The sequence below is a fragment of the Pinus tabuliformis genome, chromosome X (genome assembly GCF_031772625.1).
Source record: "Pinus tabuliformis cultivar Carrire ecotype Pingquan chromosome X, CPIR1, whole genome shotgun sequence".
NCBI classification, from domain to species: domain Eukaryota; kingdom Viridiplantae; phylum Streptophyta; class Pinopsida; order Pinales; family Pinaceae; genus Pinus; species Pinus tabuliformis.
This window is the reverse complement of record NC_142308.1, coordinates 1460957619-1460963594: the sequence shown is the minus strand read 5'-3', so window position 1 is coordinate 1460963594 and position 5976 is coordinate 1460957619.

The following is a 5976-nucleotide window of genomic DNA, read 5'->3' as shown; positions in this document are numbered from 1 at the left end:
CATACTCGAGCCGCAAACCGTAGAACACCATCTGCTAATCCTGAAGTATGGATTGTAAATTCACATTTCACCTGTAACCTTGAACTCAAAACTTAAAAATGTCCTCTAGTATACTGTTCTCAGACCTGATACCATGTGGAAAATCCTGCAGATTCACAAGCTCATGCAATTTACTACATCACAGGACAAGAATCTACTTCTACTTTCAACCAGTAGAAGCCAATAGATCGATGAAAACAATATGAACAAGAAGAAGATAAATCAATGGCACATAACACAAGATGTATATGGGGAAATCCACTACTCAAAACCCCACTATCTGTATTGCATATATCAGAAATATGAGTGAATATACAAAGCTTGTTCTCACTATAACAATTCCGCACAAGTATACTCAACTCTCTCAACTCACAAGCTAGATCTTGGCCAACACTTAGCCAATTCTGCTACTCTCCAAGCCCCTAATATCTTGCATAATTCCTAGGATGAATGGCCTGCATTTAGAGGGAATTCATGCTTCGAAAAATGAGCAATCCAAAGAATGTAGGATCGATCTATGATGCATGCATGATGCATGATATTTACACTCCAGTAAATAATACAACTGATAGTACACTGTCCCTATACTCTAGCCTCAACTGGGCCTTTCTCAGAATCGACATGCATGTGTTTCTGATGAGGGAATCTTCAGTTAACTAGAGTGACACTTGTGGATTCACTATTGCATGAAATGACTATTAACTCTCTATTAGTTCCAGAAACAGTTTGGAACTAATTTAACTAAACTTAACTCAGTAATTTGAGTGATCTAATTTCCAACTCAATTTAAACTCATACCGGACCCCTAAAACTTAGGTAGAACATATACATGACTAGAAAAAGACTTCCAACTCGAAATTCCTAAGCTAATTAAGTTAATTAAACTTAATTAACTATTTACAAGTTTCTGTGAGAATAGAATTCAATTTTAATTCTCAATTTAATTCAAGGACAAATTAAACTGGAATTTATTGTTGCCATTTCTCAATAGGTAGTTGTCTTCCTAGCACCAAAATTCCCTACAACTTTGGAGGCATATGCCTCTTTGATATATTGCAATATTTCACCTTTAGGAACATAAAGCTTGTCTATCTTGTATAGCAACCCATGGTTGAGATGACAGTTGGCCTAGATGTGACCTTCTGTAACATACTTGGTTAAAAATCCATGTAATATATATATAAGATCATTGTCATGGGACACACATTCCAAGCTAAATGGTGGGAAAAACATCCTAGTGAGTGTTCATTCGGTTTATTATGGCTAAGGAAATTGGAAAAGGCAGTGGCAAAGAGGCATTTATTCGGCATTTTACTTATGAAAATAATGGAAATTAGGAGAAAACGAAGGTGAAAGGTTGTAGGTTGCATGTGAGGAAGAAATTGAAGGAAAATAATGGAAAATGAAGAAAATAGATGCCTCATTGATAAAAATGCTTATGAGGATCAGTGGGAAAGATTTTGACAGGTTTTTGGTGGAGCTCTCTTCTATTCTCTCTCTCTCTCTCATACTCTTGGACACTTAGAGTTTCAAGAAGGCAAATGGAAGAAAAGATCAAGTAAGGAAGAGTAGGATATGTGGCTACAAGTGGATTTCTTTGCATGTATCGAGTTACATGTATGTCTTCCTTGCTAGTTTTGGCATGCATGGCACATGCATGTGGTTTCTTGGTTATGATATGTCATTGAAATGGAGGATTGCCCAGATTGACAATGGATTTTCCTAGCCTTGCCACATTGGGTTAGCCATGGTGTTGTAGGTTCATTTCTTTGTTTTTCTGGTTGGTTCTCATGATTCATTTAGTTTGGGTTGAGTTACTAGTTCCTGGAAGCTTTGGTTGGACAAATTCTATTGAAGTCTTGTAACAGCTTGGGTTGAGTTACTACTCCTGGAAGACTTGGTTGGAAAAATGATCGGGAAGCCCTATAACATATTGGGTTAAGTTACTATTCCTGGGACAAACGCTCTGGAAGCCCTTGTTGGGTTGAGTTAATAGTCGTAGAAGGCTTGGTTGGAAATATTCTCTGGAAGCCCGACGACAGTTGTGGGTTGAGTTACTAGTACTGAAAGCCTTGGTTGGACAAATGATCTGGAAGCCCAATGAAAACTATGGGTTGAGTTACTAGTCCTGGAAGTTGGGTTGGAAAAAACACTCTAGAGCCTTGGACAACTTGGCTAGAGACCAATCTAGTGATGGTTAGTGATGTCTGACCGTGAGGTGGAATCACTGGTTGAGGGTTGAGGTAGTTTGGCCTTTGGAACCCCTGGATGGTTTTGAATGATTTTTTTTATGAGATCCGAAATTCATGCTTGGAATATGGCTTGGAGGTGATTGGGTGAAGAGAGATTTGGTTCAGCGATGTCTATGGTTGGGTGGTACGTGGAAGTCCCAAACCTGGTTGCATTTTGCATATGTTAATAAGAGCTCTTTTCCTCTTGTAATTTATGGGTAAGTGTACTTGTTATTATGTGATCTTGATGGTTGTTTTATCATTGTTATGCTGCTAGTTATATGTTGGTTATGAGCATGTTTTATGACAATAATGATGTATGGATTTCATCATGTTTTGATTTGTAAATGAATGAACAATGTATCTATGGCCTAATAGATGAAATTGAAACTAAATTGTTGAGGCATAAATGCTTCTTAGTGATTCTCATATAAGTATTAGACCGCTATGCTAAGTTATGCTGTTAAGACCTGTATATTTCATATTTGTGATATGTTTGACAGAATGCTTGTCATGGCTAGTAGGGGTCCAGTCTAGTTCTTGTTGGTGTTTTTGAAAATGTATCTTTGTTCTGCTGTGAAATCTCATTCTTGAAGGTGTGATTGAGTTTTGGGAAGTGACTTGGGCTTTGGGCCGGAAAAGGTGGCGCAAATCCTAGAGATGTAGGCACAACACTCGGGAAAAAAATTCCCTAGAATCTCCCTTTCCCTTGCTGAAGGAGCGTCTAAAGCCTCACAGGTGCACCCTTGTCCATATCAAGGGAGCGTCTAAGGGTTTAATGCACTAAAAATTCAGTTGGTCTCAGGAGCTGGTTACCTGAGTGGGTTTGATGGCTCCTAGGAGTTCTGTTGCTGATGTGGAAGATTTGTGTGATGTGTTCTGCCTGTTCCACTTCATTAACTAACACATAGGGAGTTGAATCATATCATAGTAACTTCTTGTCACATGTTTATCCTGGTTGGCTAGTTACTTAGATAGATTTGGGAGGAGGGCATTACAGAGTGGTATCAGAGCAGGCTACGCTCTCTTTGGGTCATATCTTATAGGACAAAGTGGTATCAGAGTGGGTTTTTTTCTCTTTGGGTGGTCTTTGGTTTCCGTTCTTTTTGGGTGATATCTGATACCATAGAGTGCTACCAGAGCATGGTTCGACACTTGGACTAGATGGGCGGAATATGTTTGTCACACATACATGTCAGTTGCATATATCCTTATGCTTGTGGTCTATGTACTTGTTATGTATGCATCATCATGGTCATTATCACAATTGTGTTTCCATGTAGGAGTTGATGATGTTGTTGTCGATACGTGTTTGTCACGAATGTGTGTTAGTTGTATATGCATTTGATATGCATGACAATGTCTATAGCTTGTTGTGCATGCATTGTTATGGTTATGGTTATGCATGCATAATAGGTTAGATATGGATGACGAGGTCATTGTATGTAATTATGTCATCATGGTGTTGTTGGTATGTTATGGTTCTAATGTGTTGACCGAGATAGATCAGGAGATGCAGACCATCAGAGTGAGGTTGCAACATTAGAATTTGGGGTAAGAGCAGATCGTGATATAGGTATTGTATGTTTAGCAAGCAGGTATGTTAGTTAATGGATTGTTATATGCATTATGGTTATATAAATGTTTTTCATTTATTGCTGTTATGGTTACATGCATGGTAGATGCCAGTGAATCAATGTGGTCATATTGTTTGCTTATATGGGCTTAACCCAGGTTCGAAAGAATTATTTAGCCAAGTAAATCCCGCAGCTACTAGCCCTTTCGGCAACAACCCAAGAAGTGCAGACTGAGTTCTCACCCGAGGTAGCTGGGGAGGGTGCTGGAACCACATTTCTGCACCCTTGGGATGTCTAGATGTGGTTTGGAGGTTTTGCGCCCCGTTCTGCAACTTCGCACTGCGCTGTGTTCGCGCATATCCTGAATATCTCTTACTGTCTATTAACGCGCAGTCTACAGATCTAATCTATTGGATGAAGTATTGCAACTCGGATCTACTTTAGAATGGTCTTTAAGCAAACATTTATCAGATTTATTCAGTTCACTTATTAAGATTAAACCCAACTTCACAAGTATTCAATAAGAAATCATTTGTGCATAGAACAAAACAGTCTTATTATTCACACAAAATGCTAGATTCACGATAATTTAGATTTGACACAGAATTCTCAGAAGGAACTTATCTTTATTTCCACTTATCACCAGTACATCTAGATCCGCCTTGCACACTCAACTGTAGGGGTCCACGCACACAACTGCGGACTCTTCCAGGCCTCTGTGCATACAGTTGTAGAGCCTCTATCCACTACCCAAACCCTCGATTCGGACTTCCAGACGCTTTCAGAATGATTTTCTCAAAAACCCATTGCAAGACAGATCTAAAACCATACAACAAAACTTAGCTATTCTACCCATAGAGCCTTGCTCTATTTATACCTTTCCATGGACCGCAATCCATGGGCGGGATGAATCAACTTACATTTCTTTACATTATTTTTAGGCGGACTACCCCTTTGACTTTGACTTATTACAAATCGCGCTCCGTGCATCCTGCAGAGTCTTTACCCTGTTTTTACCCAAAATTGCGGGCTTCGTGCCCCATGACCATTGCGCGGGGCTTCTGCTACCCAACAGTCCCCCAACACAATCATCGTGACTCGTCCCAAGTCACTCGGCTGGTGTGGGAATCTTTGCGCAGAGGTCGGTCAACAACTTCTGCATCTTGCCTGTCTCTTCAACAAATTCGGCTGCGAGCCTCTGTACCTTTTCCAAGTGAGCCGCTGAAGTATCCGTATCACTTGTAGTTGCTTTCTCCGTCACACATACTGTCTGCATTTGCGTGACCTTGCCTTCAATGGTTGTAGATATACTAAACGCTTCATCGATCTAGGGTTGGATACGGTCTTTAAGGACTGCCTCCTGTTGCCACAGTGCGTTAACTTGGGCTTTGAGCGCTTGGGCCTCCTTCATTTTGGCCAACTGCTGTGTGATAGCGGCTATCTGTGTAGTGCCCCGGGCGGTGTCATTGGCATGCGGCAACTCCTGCGCCTCGGTACATGCTGTATGGTAGGGTTCTCCTAGAGGGAAGTGAGTATCTCGAGTGACTGACCGAGTAGTCCTGAGCATTCGCAAACAACACTATTCATTGTTTCTAGTCTAGCTACAACTTCGCTGTGACGGTGTTCTCGTTTAGCTAGAGGTGTGGGTGGCCGGGCCTGGAGACAGAGCTCTGCAACTTGTAATGTTAGTTCCTCCTGGTTCCTGGCGGCCTCTGCTTGGGCTGTGCGAAAGCCGGCTGCCATGTGCTGAATCTTGGTAGCGGGTGGGAGGTCCCCGGGGATGGCTAGCTCGAGGACCATACCACACGCCTCCGTCACAGCTTGTTCGACCTCCTGGTATTGTGTAGCTAGCTCATCATTCTAGAGAGTGATCTGTTCTATCTTTGCCTTCTGCTCTGTCAAGATGTGGAACGTGCAACCTTCCCTGGCTCGAAATTCCTAAGTTACTCCCTCTTGCAGTAGGTACAATACATCTCTAGACAGGGCGGCTAGATTTAATTCCCAACTGCCTTCGTCGCCGGTGGCTGCGGCTTGGACAACACCTGCTGGCAATGAGAGGATGTGTGGCGTGGGCGTACTGACCATCTGCTCAGTGGTGACTGTGTCTTCTATGTGCTCGCAAGTGACCC